The 16,398-nt window shown below is 45.9% G+C and overlaps 1 protein-coding gene across 5 annotated transcripts in view; it reads left to right on the top strand.

Moving 5' to 3' along the window:
- Positions 1–16,398, top strand: part of PHACTR4 (phosphatase and actin regulator 4) — a 64,278-nt gene that overhangs the window by 8,912 nt on the left and 38,968 nt on the right. The gene's annotated exons all lie outside the window — the stretch shown is intronic.

Here is a 16,398-nt window from a genome sequence, read left to right on the forward strand (position 1 = left end):
GAGGTCAGGTTGGATTCTTGTGTCCCTCAGCCAGTGAGGCTGTCATTTGGGGTTGTTAAGTATCCAGTTTCTCTGGGGGTATTGGTGGGCTTACACAAAATGCATCTGGAGGAAAGAAAGGGGGGAATTTTCAGGTTGAATTTATTAAGCTGGCTGTGCGAGGTGTCCTGAATGTGCTGCAGTCTGGTCACCTGCAAAAACCTCTGTGAGCATATCAGGCCGGGAAAGTGGGATGAAGGACTGTTGTAAGGCTGCTGGATCCCCAAAATCAATGTGACACTAGTGATTACACTAATCAGTATTATTCCATATGTGCCTCCAAATGAAGCCTTCAATCTGTATTTTAATGACTGTGTTCTCTCTACTTACAACTGTAAGTCCAGGGAAAATAAGGATGCTCAGGCGGACAGGAGGCCTGGTTTAGCTCCCAGCTATGTTGCTGTCGAGGTGTTTGATGTCAGGCAAGTCACTTTTTCCTTATTTCATCCTTCTGATGATCCTCTCCAAAATTACCTGGGGTTAGTGAGCATGTAGTCATCCTGTTTACAGCTAGAGGGACAAATTAATTCATCTCAGCCTTAAGAGCCATAATTAGCAGCCAGGTTCTACTGGTCTAGTCCCATCCTGTTCTGTGTTGTATGGTGTGTAGGTGGTCCCTTCAGTAAATAGAATATGAATAACAGGAGGAAGTGTTTGAGTAGCAGGTATGCTGGGTAAGTCCAGCATCAGCTGAGTTCAAGGAGTTGTTTCTTAATTTTCACCTTGTCCTGTATTTTGTGAATGTGTAATTTAAAGTTTTACCTCTGCAATTTTTTTATTCAAATGATTATTCAGGTTTCACACCTGGCAGGGCTTTTCTGCCTGTTGAGCTTGCTTTTGTATTAAGTTCTTCTGCAAGGTGAGATTTTTGAGAGCTTTTTCAGTGAAGTAGAAAAAAAGTTTGCCTTGATTCTGCAGTAAATTCTTGCTGCTCTTGGGAAGTGGGATTTATAAAGCTGCTGTGCTACATTTCAGCTTGGAAAGGGAGAAACTACCAGAAATCCATTTCTCCTTTAATGTGGAATTGTATAGGTGATACTCTTGCATGGAAAGCAGCAGTCCTTGCATAAGCACTGGATACATTAACATTTTTAACTAGTAAATTTATGGATTATCTCTTCTTTTGGAGGATTTATTTAGATTTGAGAGCATTAGCCTCTGGGAAAATTAAACCTCTTTTAAATCCACTTTGTTCAGAGACTAGACTGAGGAACTGCTGGTAAGCCCTGCCATCTTCCTCCTGCTTTTCTGTGGGCTTGATTGGAATTGCAGTGCAGGGACACAGCTGGTCCAGAGGCATCAGGGCTTTGGTTTTAGGTACTTTATCCAGTTGTGACAAAATGGATTTGGAGCCTGTTTACTGTTCCTGTAAGGGGCATGTGCAGCTTTAAGCACTGCCAAAACCAAGAGAGCCCCTAAAACAACCAGCCCCAAAGGTAAGAAAGATGAAATATCTGGATAAAGCTGTTTTTCTGCATAATGCCACAATTTTGGGGGGCCAGTGGTGGCTGAGATGTCAGTGTGCTGGGTGCTGCTGTGCCTGCTGAGGTGTACCTTTGTTTCAGGTGGCTGATTCATGGCTCTGTGTATTTAATCATAGTTTCTATAGCAGTGAAATCTTTAACGAGCGGGTGGAGTTTGCTCTTAGTCCATTGTGGGTTCGTATGAATGTTGTGGCTGATTCATTCCTGTGTTCTTGCTGAGCAGAGTCATTTCATAGGGGATAATATTGAAGGCTATTCTGTGTTTCTGGTGCATGTAATGAGTTGAAACAGCTCTTTCATTTTAATAGTACTACTGTTTTTAATATTATGTCATGAGCATTGCTTGGTGCTGTCATGTGTGGCTGCACTGCTGAGTAAATGCAGAGTAGGATTCCTTATGTTGATGTGTATGTTTCTCTTACTACCTCTTGATTATCATTTAAGATAATTGAACCTGTGATTGTAGACTTGAGTCTTCCTGTGTGCTCCACAAATGCTTCCCTCAGGGTTTGATATTATCTGTTGGCTCGTAAGTTACCGGGACACTCTTTAGACTGTGCTTTAGTCCTGTTGTACTGAAAGCTCAAATTCTCCAGCATTTCCAAGGTTATTTTGCTGCAGGAAGCAGCTTTCATTCTTAATGCCAGCAGCAAGGGGTTTGAATTGCATCCTCAAGGTAACATGGTGGGTAGTGGTTTTGTGTGGATTTAGAGCCACATGTCACCTTACTCTGGTGTCAGAACACTGACTCTGGAGGAGGACACTAGCTGTTGGGTCCCTCAGTGGGATGAGAGTCCCTTGGGATGGCTGACAGTGCTGCTGATGAGTTTGGCTTCAGCAAAACCTCGTCTGAAGCTGGTATTAAGGTTGCTTTTGGGAAAGTGTGACAGTTTAATGTTTGCCTGCATTGATCATACCCTCTTCATCCTTGCCCTCTTTTGAGCGTGAGCACTTTAAAAGCAAATAAAGCCTTGTCATCCAAAATTCTGGTTCTGATGTGGCATGTTTCTTGTGACAACTCTTTCAGTTGAAACGGGAATCTGTTGGGAATGTGTCTCCATTAAACAGGAGGGGAACGTGTCCGTTGCCAAGAGTCCGAGATGTTGGCTGAAAATTGTTGTGTTTATCTTGCTGTGCGTGGGGGGCAGCAGCAGCAGGCTGACTCTTGCCCATGTCCCTGAGGTGAATCATGTATGGGGTTAACCTGCTGCTCAAAATGCAGCACTAAAGCATCTGGGAATCCAGAGCATGGGGAACTGGGGTGGTGGATGCCAGCACTGCTCTGTGGGTGCTGTTCCTGCCTCCTCCTTCACAGTGAATAGCTCCTGTTTTATTGTGGGTGCCTCTTGGAGTTGGAAATCGGAGAAGCTGAGCCCATTAGGCAGACTGTGTGCAGGTAAAGTGGAAGTCCTGGTCTGTTTGCCATTTCTGTTAGTGTTGAATGCAGGAACACTTCGTTCCCTGCTTTTAATTGTACCAGTTTGGAGTGTGAGCTCTTCCACGCTTGATTTTGTGAAGCTTTCTCAGAGTTGCAGGCTTGATCCTGGAATTTAGTGTCCCTACAAGCTCTGTCTTCAAAAGGAATTCTTTCTTGAGAGGCTCTGTTTGTGCTGCCTGATAGGAACCTAGCTGAGCTACCTGTAATCCCTGTCTGGGTCTGAAGTAGCCATTGTGGGGTGAAATGTTTGCTGCCTTTCAGCAGAGTGCTTGTCAAATATTCTCATTCAGTGCACCCAGATTTTTAACAGATGGGACAGACTGCTGTGATCCTGGGCAACCACTACAATTGTTTTGCAAGGTGAGACATTTCTGTTTTGATGGGCAGGAGAGTTAATAATGCTGTGTGATTCATATCAGTGATGAGTCTGGTTTCGGATCAGATTTGGATTTTTTTTTTGAAGGATATTAGCATTTGTCTTCAGAGAAAGCTAAGTTGAAAGCCAAAGATGACACAAGCAGTTCCTGAGCAGTTCTGATAGGATGAATTAATCTTGTGGCTAGAGATCCCTGTACACTTGAGGGGACTGGGAGAATTGGGCAGCGTGATCACCGTGCTCAGAAATCTTCTCCTGTGCTTGGGGCACCGAGAGGGAGAGAGTGGCACCAGGGCAATGCTGTGTGAGTGGGAGGCTGTGCCAGGAGCTGTGGGACAGCAGATCTGCCTTAGGTCTGCGGGGACAATGATTAACCACAGCAGGAATCTGTCCTGTGAGTAGCCAGTTCCTAATGGAAGCGTTCTGCAGGTGGCCAGACTTGCTGAGCAGCACAGGAACCAGGGGAGCAGGGAAGGAGATGTCTGTGGCTGGAGCTTGTGGAGCTCAGTGTGCACTGCAGGAACAGCCTCTGGCTCTGATTTTGTCTCGGCAAAGGCATCGGAGTGAGTATTCAGCAGTCTGCTGGCCTAGAACAGCCCTGTTCCTGCTGCCAATCCGAGGCTGCCCTGAACGCCACCACACTTGAGGGACTGCCGGGCAGGTCCAGCAGGAATGAGCAAGGCAGAATTCAGGCTCCATTTTAGTGTTTTATTGCCTGCTCTTGGGACTGTCACTTCCTTTGCAAAGGCGCTATTTCCCTCCTGCAGCATTGCCCTGGACTGAAGTAGGGTGTGCAAGAAAGCGAAAATCTCTGGTGATGACTGAGCCCCGTAGCATGTTAAATTTAATCATCTGGGGACGTGTGGGGCAGATGATGCATTAGTGAGGTCTCAGGATGTGATCTGCCAGTGGAGGGATGTGGTCCCAAAAGCCAGAGAGTGCCTGTGTGTTTTTAGCAGATTGCAATTTAATTGGGCTAGGAGTTGAGTCTGATCTGTTTTTGTGGCTGGAGGATTGCTGGTTTATGTCGTGATCCCTTAACAAAACAGCTCTGATGGAGGCAGCCTCTGCCATCGGGCTTTGTGTCTCAGCAGCACAAAGGCTGTGCTGGAAGCAAAGCGGGTGTCTGTGTGCCTGGTGTGTCCATCTGTGCTGGCTGAGAGAGCTGGAATTTGGAAATGCTTTTAACTGTGTGGGGGGAGCAGGTGGCTTTTCATCGCAATGAATTGTTTATTCCGGTATAGATTGAGGCAGGGTTTTGTTGCCTTCTGTTGTTCCAAGAAAGTGGGAGGAATGAGAAAGCATGGAACTGGTTAAACTGGAATTCCTGGCTAGCGCCTCCCCTTGGGGTACGATCAGTGAGGTCTCAAAACCTAGGGCTGACAAATGCTGGTGCTTTGGGTTCAGCTGGTGCTTTAGGGTTTGGGTTTTATTTTTTGCTTCTAGGTGTACTGGAGGAATTTAAGAATAGTTTTGTAGCAGAGAACTCCATCTTGTAAATAGGAGTAATCAATCTTGGTTTGTCACAGGTGCTCTGAGATTAAGCAGCAGGATAGGTACTCATGGCCTGGTGATCAACCTGGCTCAAACAGCACCGGGAATAAGGGGTGGCACCTTCCCTGTGGTGCTTGCAATGGGAAAAGGGACAGAGCAGTGGGCAGGATCTGTCATTCATGGCAGACTTTTCAAGCCTCTTTGGTGCTGGGAAGCCGGACTTGGTGCCTGCCAAGCCCAGTCCCAGCCCTTGGCTGTGAGGACAGACACTGCTGCCCTGTGTGGGGCTGCAGCTGTGTAAACATCCCAAAGTGCTGGAGCTGCTGAGCAGGTCCTGTGTTTTCACTCCCTTCCCTTATTCTGCAGCCACTGGTTGTGGCCCATGTGGCAAACAAATTGAGGAACTGAACTGGATTCAAACCAGTTGCTTCTGCACCAGGCTGGTTTTGGCTGGGGGAGCTGCTCTGTGAGATCTCTGGTGGAGAGGAGGGAAGGCAGAGCCTGGGGACCACAGCTCTCACTGCACGGGGATATTTTGGGGTTCCAGTGCAGGTGCTGTGCCTGCCATCCCCTCACCTGGTGCCTGCCCTGGAGTTGCTCCCGTGAGGAAATTGTCAGGTTTTGCTGTGTTACCAGTTTAGTTTCAGTGTCAGACTAACCTGAAAGAGCTGTGATGTTGCAGGTGTGGAAGGGCTGTGCTGAGCTCTGTGAGATTGGTGGCTGCAGAGAGGTGCAGGTACAGGTTCCAGCAAATAACTTTGCAATGAATTGAATTCCTGAGGATTGGCAGAGCTCCTGCAGCTTTCTGTGTGTTGTTCTTGGCTGTTGGGATGGGAGGGTGCATACCTGTGGGCTGAAGTCCCTCTGGAAGCTGCTGTAGTTTGTGTTTGGTGTTGGGGTGTTTTACAGTTCCTGTGCCCTGGGTACGTGTTACGTATCTAAACCCTGTGTTTTGTGGGCACCTCTTTGTGAATTCAAGTATTCCCCAGATGAAGTCAATGAATCTCCATTTATAGGCAAACCCCAGGGCTGGCTGATAGATACACTCTGTGGCCTTCAAATGAATGACATCATCCATCCAACTCGGAGTTGTGTCAGAGGGGAAGGACACCTCAATCCTTCAGATGGCTGCAAGCATCATTATTTACTGGGCAAAGCTGGGTCAGGTTGGGTCAAGCTTCAGTTCCTTCTTACAGCAGAACAACTGTTCCTCAGTACATTTTTATTGCAGACCTGAGTTTCCCTTTAGTAGACCTGTCACTGCTGACTGATTTTCCATTTAAAATGAGAAAATTTTCCAGGTACAGGTAAGAATACAATTCTCGCCGATTCCAGTGTATTTTTACATTTCCAGAAACGCTGTTGGCTTATACTAGTGTTTGCCTGATAGCTGCGCAGGTTTCAAACTCCTGGGCTCACTCACAGCTACCTTTGAAGTCTTAAAAATCTTGCAAAGTACTTTTTGTTTCATTTACATGGCTCAGTATGCATTTTGGTCATGCTAGTTTTAATGTTTTTCTTTAATATGCCTTTTCCATATTATGTTTTTTAAGTGATTACATTCTCCTTCAATTTCACTCTCTTTCATTTGTTTTATTGCTCTGATATAGCTAATTCCCTTTCCAGAAACCTCGTTTTGAACTTGCTTGGAGTGCTGCTGATGTAGCTGGAGGGAGTGGGGGTGTGTTTTCTGCTGTTCCTGGTTCTGGCACCTATCAAAAGGTCCTGTTTGCTGAGCAAACCAGCAGCTCCTGCTGGTTGATAACTGTGCTGGGGAATGGGGTCACAAAATGAGCTCGCTCTGATGTCCAAGGGCGCAGCGGCTGGATACAGTGGAAGGGCTGAGTCTGGTGTGCAAGAGAAGTCACCAGAAAGTGTCAGCTTATAGTTCAAGCTGCTTATTTTTTAAGAAATTTTTTTGTCATTGCATTTTAATTCTGTTCTGAAGCTCCTCACAGACTCTGTCATAATGGATTCCTCTTATATCACTTTGGGAGATGTTTGTAATTCTTGGTAGCTCTTCGGTGGGTTGATTCAAGGTGATCTGACAAACCACTTAGGTGTGCTGGTTCCTGTACACAGAAGGGCTGGGAGCTACTGGTTGTACCTGGAGTGCTCCTAAGGCATTTCTTGTGGAGGATCCTCTGCTTGTCAACCAGGGGCTCCTCGTGCCAGGTGTGTAGAGCCAGGTCCAGCAACCTTCCTGTTAGCACAGCCCATCCCAAGGCATTTCCTCAGTTCCTGTGCCTTGAGAATGTTTGAGACATTGATGTTTTCTCTAACTTTAAAGTCCTCTCTGCTACCTGGTGTTATCATGATTCCCTTGATTTAATCTGCAGAGTTGGAGAAGAGCAGTTTTTCCTGGTTGCCTTCCTGGCCCAGGTCAGCTAGCCTGCCTGCAGGGCACCAGGACAGCTTTGTCGCTTCAGTTGGGTGTTTTTTTAACCACTCTTACTGTGGGAGGTCCTTCTGTGGCTGGAAAGAAGCCCTGATGATTTTGTTGAGCTCTTAATGCAGCTAAATGTCTTGGCTGGAAAATGTAATTTCTAATGGAAAGTTAGAGTGTCATGGGAAAACAGAGCTGAAACATTCCTGTTCTGTGGGGAGTTCCAGGAGATTACTGTCTTGAAGATTATCCCACTTAAGATTTAATTAAAGATTATTCGGAGGAGTGTATCAGACAAAAAACTAAGAGATGAGTGACCATGTGCTGACCATGGTCTGGTGGAAGGTGTCCCTGCCTATGGCAGGAAGGTTGGAGTTGGATTATCTTTAAAGGCCCTTCCAGCTCAAACCATTCCACGTTTGTCCCTACCTGAGAGGAACTGGAAGAGCACAACTTCCGCCTGAGATTAAAATCAACTTGCAGCCCAGTGGGTCTGCACTAAGCACCATCCCCAGGCAATCAGGGTTGCTGCTTCATAAACTTTGTGCACAACCATGAGAACTACAAAAGATTTATTTTTTTATTTTTTTTAAAGAAAATGTTCTCATTCAGAAGCTTTATGGGCTTATTTTCACAATGGGATGCCTCACTGCCTGCTCTTATGTTACAAAGACTTTGCCAGATCAGTAGGGGGAATTGGTTTCTCTGTTGTCCTAGTTAAAGCCTGGGCATCTTTTTATTAAAGCTGGAGCTCTGTGAGAAAATAATTGCCTGAGGAGGGCTTCTTTAAGAAAATTTGATATCTTAATCAGAGATAATTAGAAATTATGCTAGTGAGTCTGTGAAAGAAAAAAAATAAGGCTACAACTGAATTTCAAACCAGCTGAACTGCTTGGCAAAATCTGCCTCAAAAGGTGAAATTTGATGCTCCTATAGATTCAGTGATATAATTCCAGTGTGTTGATTCAGAAAGTGCTTTAATTCCAAATAGCTGAGCTGTTCCCAGTTAAAAAAGTGTTGACTCTGTAAGTTGATAACAACACCTACCCAGCACAGGTTTCCTGTATCTCATATTTTTTCAAGTGGAAATGTTGCATTGCCTTTGAGTGTGGAACTTGATTAGAGATGCCTGGTTTATGTGCTGGAACATGCAGCAGGGAAGGCATGGAGTTTAATCTGATTGCACAAACCCTGGGGGCTGCTTGTCCCAGGAAGCAGGTTGGGCATTCAGGGTACTTTGGGAAAGACCCTCATGGCAGGATTGCGAATTCAGCTCTGCTGCTGCAGGATTTTTGGGAGTTCAGGTGAGCTTTCTAATAAATTTATTTTAGTGTTTTGATGGTGGTTAAGCTCATTCCTCTCACTTAAACAGAGGCAAAAGCCCCACTTTTCAAACAGGTTCTGCAGTGGCTGAGACTAAAAGTGGCCTCATTCAAGGAAGGAAATGGTGGTTGCAAATGAAATTGTCTATCGAGCCATAATTGCAGGGGCATGACCACAGCACTAAATGAGTACTCAGCTGCTTAGTTTTTATTCAAAGTTTGATGAAAATGGAAACCACAAAATGAAGGCAGAGGTGGTTTGAATTTTACCCCACAGGCCAGAGGTAAATAAGTAACCCTGTTATTTTGTGCCTTTTGGGGGTGTGTTACAGAACTGACACAGATTATTTTAGCTCAGATAATATGTGCAGTCCACAGTCCTCAGCTGCTCTCCATAACAGTGGCTCCAGGATGAGAGGTTTGCTTGCCTATATCCAGACAAGCTCATTTGGATCCTCCATGGCAAACAGGCACAAGGACAGAGGACTGAGCTCACGTTTGCTTAGCATTCATCAGGTATAAACTACAGAATCCTGGGATGGTTTGGTTGGAAGAGACCTTAAAACTCATCCAGTTCCACCCCCTGCCATGGGCTGGAATACCTTTCACTACCCCAGGATGCTCCAAGCCCCATCCAGCCTGGCCTTGGACACTTCCAGGGATGGGGCAGCCACAGGAATTGAAATTGAGGTGTGGGACAGGAATGAGCTGTTGCATGAACAGGTATTTGCGGGCCACAAAGGAATTTTAATTTCTCATGAGCCCTATTGCCCTGAAATCAGTTGCACAGTAAGACACAAGGGAAAAGTGCCAGTTCCAGAGCTGAAACCAGTGTGGGGCTGCTGGGGCTGGAATTTCACAGGGGCTGCAGGCTGTTCTCAGTTGCTTTTGGAAGGGAGCCTTTCTACAGCTTTGTGTCTAAGGAGGTTTTTTTTTTCTCTTTAAAAAAACCTGGGATTCATTTCTTTGTGGCAATACAACAAGCTGGAAAGGATCTGGATGAGAAACCCTTCTACTGGTGACCACCATTTTGGGTTGCTTAAGACACTCAAACTTGTTTTTGGGTTTGAATATTAGATGCTAGTGAGCATCTAGTGTTTTAATGTGTTGTGCATTGTTTTATAACCTTTACATGAAAAAAAAGCATCTCAAGACTTCTTATTCTTAACATTCATAGGTCTGCTAAGTAAGACCACACTCCTTTACACTTATATAACCTTCTCTGAAAGGTGAATTGTACTCGAGGCATTTCTCCATCTACTCTGTGCTTTCAATTACTGCACTAATTAATTTATATAAGCCTTGTGATTGGGCTGTGGTCTGGGTTTGCAGAGGCCCAGCTGGTGTTTTTGTAACTAACTGGGGATGCTCCAGTGGCTTCAGCAGTGATAAAGTTCATCCTAAAATGGATTTGCGTAGTCAAGAATTCAGTTTCTCATCTTCTGCATTTTGGAAGGAGGGAGAAATACAGCTTAGATTTTGGGCAATTTAGCTTTGCACTTCAGATATTCATTGTTTTTTGCTTTGCTGAAGCAGGTGCTGGTGGAGCTGGTTCCTTTTCTTAAGTCCCACTGTGCAAAAATGTGTGTGGTGCTGGATAATGGGTGCTCTATAGAAACTACTTCACAAAAACATCAGTTCCCTTCCTTTTCTCCTTGCTTTGCTGCGCCAAACTTTTCTGGGTAACAGCAAGCTATAGGAATTACATTCTTCACTACAAGAATCTTTTAATGCATTATGAGCATTCATATGTATTGATACATGAAGTGGTGTGTGTTGGTCTTGTGGGTGTCCAGAACTTTAATCTCCTGGGTTTCATTTTATCAAGCAGTTGATCACGGAACAGCCATGCCTTGCTACCTCCCTTTGCATCCTCCTACTCCTGTGTCAGCTCCCACAGGAATAAGAGCATCTGTCCTTTGCGTGAATGGGCTGTTCTGCTTCAATTTTACCCTCTCCTTTTGTCAAGAAGGTAATTTTGGTCCAAGACAAGCCTTTCAGCCACTTCAAGGACAGTGAAGAGCGAAGCTGGTTTGCTCTATTCATACCACAGTATTTTCTCTGCATGTATCTGCACCTCCAGAGTGGTGGATCAGCTGTTGACAGGTCTGGAGGGGAATTAGAGGTGTTTCCCATACTGAGACCTAAATAGAAACAGCATTTGTCACTGGGGGCTGGTGCAAAAGCTGTGCTGTACTTCCCTATAGGCTGCTGGCTTTTTCTGCAGGGTTTGGTGAATACGGTTCCCTCAGTGAACTGAAACACCTGGGAGAGGCTAGAGTGGCTTTTTCAGACTTTGTATGGTCTGTTTCAAATAGAAGTATGGGAGAACTTGCTGTGTTTGGTTTGTGAGGTGAATAAAGTGTCCATGTACTGCCGTGGAAGCCTACATATGGTGAAAGTTTCTAGGAAACGGAGTATTTCAAGTTTTGTGTTTGAATTGCTTTACAAGAGAAGTTATTCCTGTCTTTGGCGGAGGGGGAGGAACTGAGGCATAGATAAACAAAGGGCCTTGTCCAGTGTCCAACTTTCACTATCCCTGGAGGTGCTCAAGGATCAACTGGATGTGGCACCCAGTGCTCTGGGTAGGTCACAGGTCGGAGATCTTTTCCAACCTCAGAGATTCTTTGCTATTCAGTAGCAGAGCAGTAACGATGCGGGGTCTGGAGTCCCACTCCAATGTTCTGCACAGCATGTCCCTGAGTATTTTTAAGGTTTACTTTTGCCCAGGTGTTGGAAAAAGCCACTCACCTGCCCGTGGCCCCGGAGGATGCAGCTCCCTTCTCCTTCCAGTTCCTCTCTGGTAACCTTATATCACCGTGCCACCCACAGGCAGCTACTGAGCTGCTGGAAAACATTTGCTGTTTGCATGGGGAGCCATTTATCAAATGTTAAATCTATGACAAAAAGCCACTGATTTCATTGACAGTAATATGAACTGCATTGAGGTTTTCAGTCCTGGTTATTCCAGTTTTCTTTTTGAATTGCACTTAGGGTTGTTACACTATTGTCTGATTTTTCTAGGTCTTCCACAAAACCCATTCCTTGTGCTAACCAGCTGCTGTGTTCCTGCTCAAAGCCATTGCTTCCCAACAAATGCGAAAATGCTTGTAGTGTTGGCATCCTTGGAAAGAGAGGAAAATTGCTGGGCTGTTAATTAATGGTGCACCCTGTTAATTGACATGTTGCCAGATTAGGCTGCAGAAAAACTGGATTTAATCTGTGTGGTTTTATTGAGGAGGAATATTCTGATTTCCCTCCAGCTGACCTCTCCACTGCTCAGGGTGTGATTAGCGCAGAACAAACTGGGTCAGCTGAGGCTGCTCAGAGGATTTTGAAACCAGCATTTGTAGTTCCAGCAATTTGTAGAAACCAGCAAATGATGTTCAAACCATATTGAAGGACATGAGCAAAGGAAGACTTTTAGGTGGAGCTGGTTTGTTTTCAGACAGTCAGAAAAATATATGTGCTTTTTGGCATCCCCTGGCTTGAAAAGGGGTTTGTGCATGTCTTCCCCTTTGTACCACTGTCTAACAAGAGGTTAATTATGCCTTTCCACTTTGTTTTGTAATCTGTACTAGGGCATTTGGCATGGTTGATCTATTTAGGCTTTTTAAGAATTTCCTTTGTAATACCTAAACTCCAGTTGTGCGCCCGTGCTGTAATCTGTCCCTTGGGAGAACAGTTTGGTGCTGTTGAGGTGTTCTGCTTTGTAGAACAGAATTTTAATATTGTTTACCATGCTCTTAATCTCGCTGGCAGATAAAATGAGTTTCTTTAGCCGTCCCCCTGAGGACCTGATGGAGCTTCATGGCCAACAGACCCATGGCATTAGGTGGAGTTATCTCAGCTTTGCAAAAATCCTCTCATCTGTCTTCCTGGAAGGAGTAATTATTGGTGAGAGAATCAAATGTTGGTTTTATTTCTAAAATTGCTTTTATAAAGAGGAACGGGCAGCCAGATCCCCAGGCTAGCTGGGGAGGGTTTGTAACTCTGGCCCTTGAGAAACATTTGCAGCTGGAGAGAGTCCTGATGTCTTGGATCAACCATTTGAGTGGAGTTTGGCAAATCAGGGAGGAAGACTCAGGATGTTCTCTGTGTGATGAAGAGGAGGCTGCTTTGAGCCTCCATCTCCCAGCTGGCCTTATTCCTGGTGTCTACTTCATCTTGGTGAGCTGTTGTGGGCAGCATCAACCCTTTGCTGGGCTCTTGTCATCTGCCCCCGTGGGAGCCTTCTGGATGCTGCTGCAGTAATGTAATTTTTCAAATAGTGTAAAGCAAAGGATTGAAGTGGCATAATGAGTGATAATACAATATTTGTTTATTGGCTGTTAGTAGCCCCATATTAGGTCAAAATGAATAATCATCTGGGAGTTGTCAGGTGAGCTTGTTTAATTTCATGGGTCATGGTCTCTGTTAATGCAGGACCATGTTCCTCAAGTTATGGGGGCGTGTGTTAACCCTTCCCTTTCCCTCCAACTGGTGGATATAATTCCAAACTGTTATAAGAACATCCTTTCTCTACCCCACATGCTTTTTATTCCAGGACAGCCTTGGGTTTTGTCTCATTACAGTAAAAGCCCTGTAGTAGCTGTCCAGCTGCTGTCGTGTCCCTCTCTGGAATGGTGATTTAGAGCTGAGCCAGCATGGAAATTGCCTTTCCATGCCTAAGGCAAGCCTGTTGGCAGCCACTGTGGAGAAGTAATGTGCCACTTCTGCTTCGAAGAGTTGTCAGTTTTCTGCTTTAGTTGGGAAAAACAACCAGTGGTGGCTTAGGTTTTAGCTGGACTTTTGGAAACGTGCTGTAGTCTTTTGAAGGACGCTGTTCGTGTTACTGGAGGAGATGAGCAGTGAGGACAGAGAGGTCCTCACTTCATTCTGAAGGAAGCTGAATGCTTAATGTTCCAGAGGTCTGGGTAAGGATTGCTGACAGTGAGACCATGAGGAAAGGGGGAGGCTGTAAAGGGGTGTTCAGTGAAGTTCATGGATGTGGATTGCCCGAGGCTGGAACAAACAGCGACAGGTCGTGTGCGGCTTTGTCGTGGTTTGACCTGGGGCTGTTGAGGTCCTGTCCTTCCCAGCCTCTGGACGTGCTTGGTCTCCATCTGGGTCAGCTTTGACTGTTCCCACAGCTGCTGGATCAGTGGGAGGGCATGGGAGGAGGTCCAGAGCCTGGAACTGGGCCGGTTTGTATTGCTGTGGGAGGATGTGGCAGAGCTGGGAAAGACAAAATTCCCCGGGCAGGAGGGAGTGTGTTAAGACTGAAGAAATAGGGTGGAAAACTCCAGCATGGCTTCAAAACCGTCATTTTGTATTTTGTGTGTATTAGCTGCCTAGCTGGAAAAAAGCCATCACCTGGGAGTTCAGAGCCGGGTCAGTGGAACAGCAATAAATTCTTAGAGTGGTACAAAGAGCTGGGGGAAACGCTGCAGAGTGTTTGAAGTCTCGAGGCAGACAAAGACCGAGGTTCTGCTGTGGTGGCTGGAGTAGCAAGGGGCAGGGGAGTGTCCGGAGCGCTGAACGGGGCTGAGCTGTGCCACAACAGGGATTTTGGAAACAGCGATTTCACACAGCTCTCAGGCCCAGGGAATGTTGGGAGCATTCGGGACATGAATATTCAGAGGAACTGTGGCATGTCATGCTAGAGGAAATGAAAAATCCAAGTTTTCTCAGAAGTAGGTGGGAAACCTGTGACAGTAGGGGCTAAAAGCAAATTTCTATTCCGTGGATTAGATTATCTTTAATATTATTCCAGAATACAGCTTTCCAATTAGCCAGTCATAGTTAACGCTGGCAGTAGGATCTGCCCTTCTCGATCCATCTCTTTGGTGAGAAGTGCCTGTTGCTCAGTGCAGGTGGGGCTGCACTCCTGCTTTGGCAGCCTGTGGCAATGCTGCGGGAGTGCAGACTCTGCTCCTTCTTCCTCTACCCTGGCATCACTTTCTTTTCCCCAGTGTGCCTTTTATGCTTGTTCTGTTAATAACCAGATATTGTGGATTTCGTGTTCTGCTCAGAAAGATCCTCCCAGCACAGACTGAGGTGCTTCCAGCTGTGCTGTCAGGCAGTGGCAGATGTCTCTGGTGTGCACAGCGAGCGTCCAGCAGTGACAGGCTCCCAGATTAGTATTGCAGGCACAAATGTGCCCCTTGCAGTGTGCAGAGCTCAGCACAGTCTGTGCAGGAATGCCCTTGAAAGGTAAATTAAAGCCAGCTCCCTGGTGGCTCTGGGGGAGCGGGAGTGCTGCTGTCGTTTGTGCTGAGGTTCAAGTAGGCTTTGAGGTGGTGGTTTCAGTTTCCCTTCTGCTTTCCTTTCCCTGAAGGGCTTGCTTGAAAGGGCAGGCAGGGATGGTGGCTCTTCTGCCTTCTGTGGTGGAGCATTCCCTGGCAGGAGATTGGAGCACATGAGGGTCAGACTCTGCTCCTGGGGAGTAAGAGCCAGGACAAGAGGAAACAGCCCCAAGTTGTGCCAGGGAGTTTTAGGTTGGATATCAGGGAAAATTTCATCACCAAAAGGGTTGCCAAGCCATGGCACAGGCTGCTCAGAGCAGTGGTGGAGTCACCATTCCTGGAAGTATTCAAAAACATGTGGATGTGGCACCTGGGGACATGGGTTAGTGGCCACCTCGGCAGTGCTGGGTTAATGGACTCAATCATCTTAGGGGGCTTTTCCAGCCTAAATGATTCTCTAGTTTATTCATTCCAGTTCCTGTAAATGGTGTCCTTGTTGCAGCATGTGGATGCACCAAACCATGCATGTGTGAAAGCTGTATTTTAACAATGTTAATGGATTAGGCTATAGGGATTCTGAGAGTGTTTCCTAAGCAACTTCTGTCTGTCTGCCTCAGAAATCAAAACCTTCTGATGTTCTTGATCCACTCATTTGCTGCCCAGAAGCCTGTACAGATACTTGTTCTCTTTTCTAAGCTCTTTAAAGCTGTGATCACCATATATGTTTTGGGGGTTTAATGGCTCTGTTGGGGTGTTCCCCCCACATTCCAAGATTATCACTGCAATGGAATTGGAGCTGCATCAGAGAGAAGTAGCCTGGAGCATGGCTGTCTGATCCAAAGAAGCATTTTCCCCCACACAGCTGAGCAAAGCTGAAAAGCCTCACTGGCAGAGCTTCCATGGATGGTGTGTTGTGGTTGTCTCTGCTGACACTGCAGCCCTGGGGTGCTCCAGTGCTCTTCAACAAGCTGAGCACATGCTGCACAGTCAGCAAGTTGTCACATGAAGATGACCAGCTGATCTGATGTTAAACTAAAGCCACCAAACTATGCTTTGCTGCTTTGAGCAAAGGTGATGAGTTGGCCTGGGCTTCATGGGGAAAAGGTTAGGCTGAAGTGGGCTGTGCTTTGACTCCTCGGCACTGGAACAACCTCATTTTTTAGTTCTTCCCCAGCCACCCCATGCTGTTCTTGCTGACATGTCCAGTTGTGGTTGTCTGAGTTTGAACTGCAAGATTTTGAGGACAGAAACTCCCTTTTTCTAAAATACTGAGCCTGTTTTTACTATGCTGTGGAATCTGTCAAAATCAAGACACATCATAATTTCCCCAGACTTAGTTCCTCTGACACCTCATTTCAGAACTTTCTCCAGAGAAAAACTGGCTTTTCTACTAAAATCCTGGTTCGTTTTTTTTTTAATTTTTTCCCCCCACAGTATGTTCAGAAGTGCTTTGATGCTGTGTGACATCTGAAATACTTCCTGTGCACGTGCTGTGCTGCCTTTGCTAGATAAGCAGTAGGCTGTTCCCTTTTACAGCAAGCACATCCCTTCCTGAAGAGGCAGATGTGGAATGTTTTCCCTGGGAACAAATACTGCTGCTTTGTAATTATGGTACCTTAATTTTTGTTTCTC

The sequence above is a fragment of the Pseudopodoces humilis genome, chromosome 27, assembly GCF_049639895.1.
Source record: "Pseudopodoces humilis isolate 2021_Gansu_Grassland_sample_001 chromosome 27, ASM4963989v1, whole genome shotgun sequence".
Classification (NCBI taxonomy): domain Eukaryota; kingdom Metazoa; phylum Chordata; class Aves; order Passeriformes; family Paridae; genus Pseudopodoces; species Pseudopodoces humilis.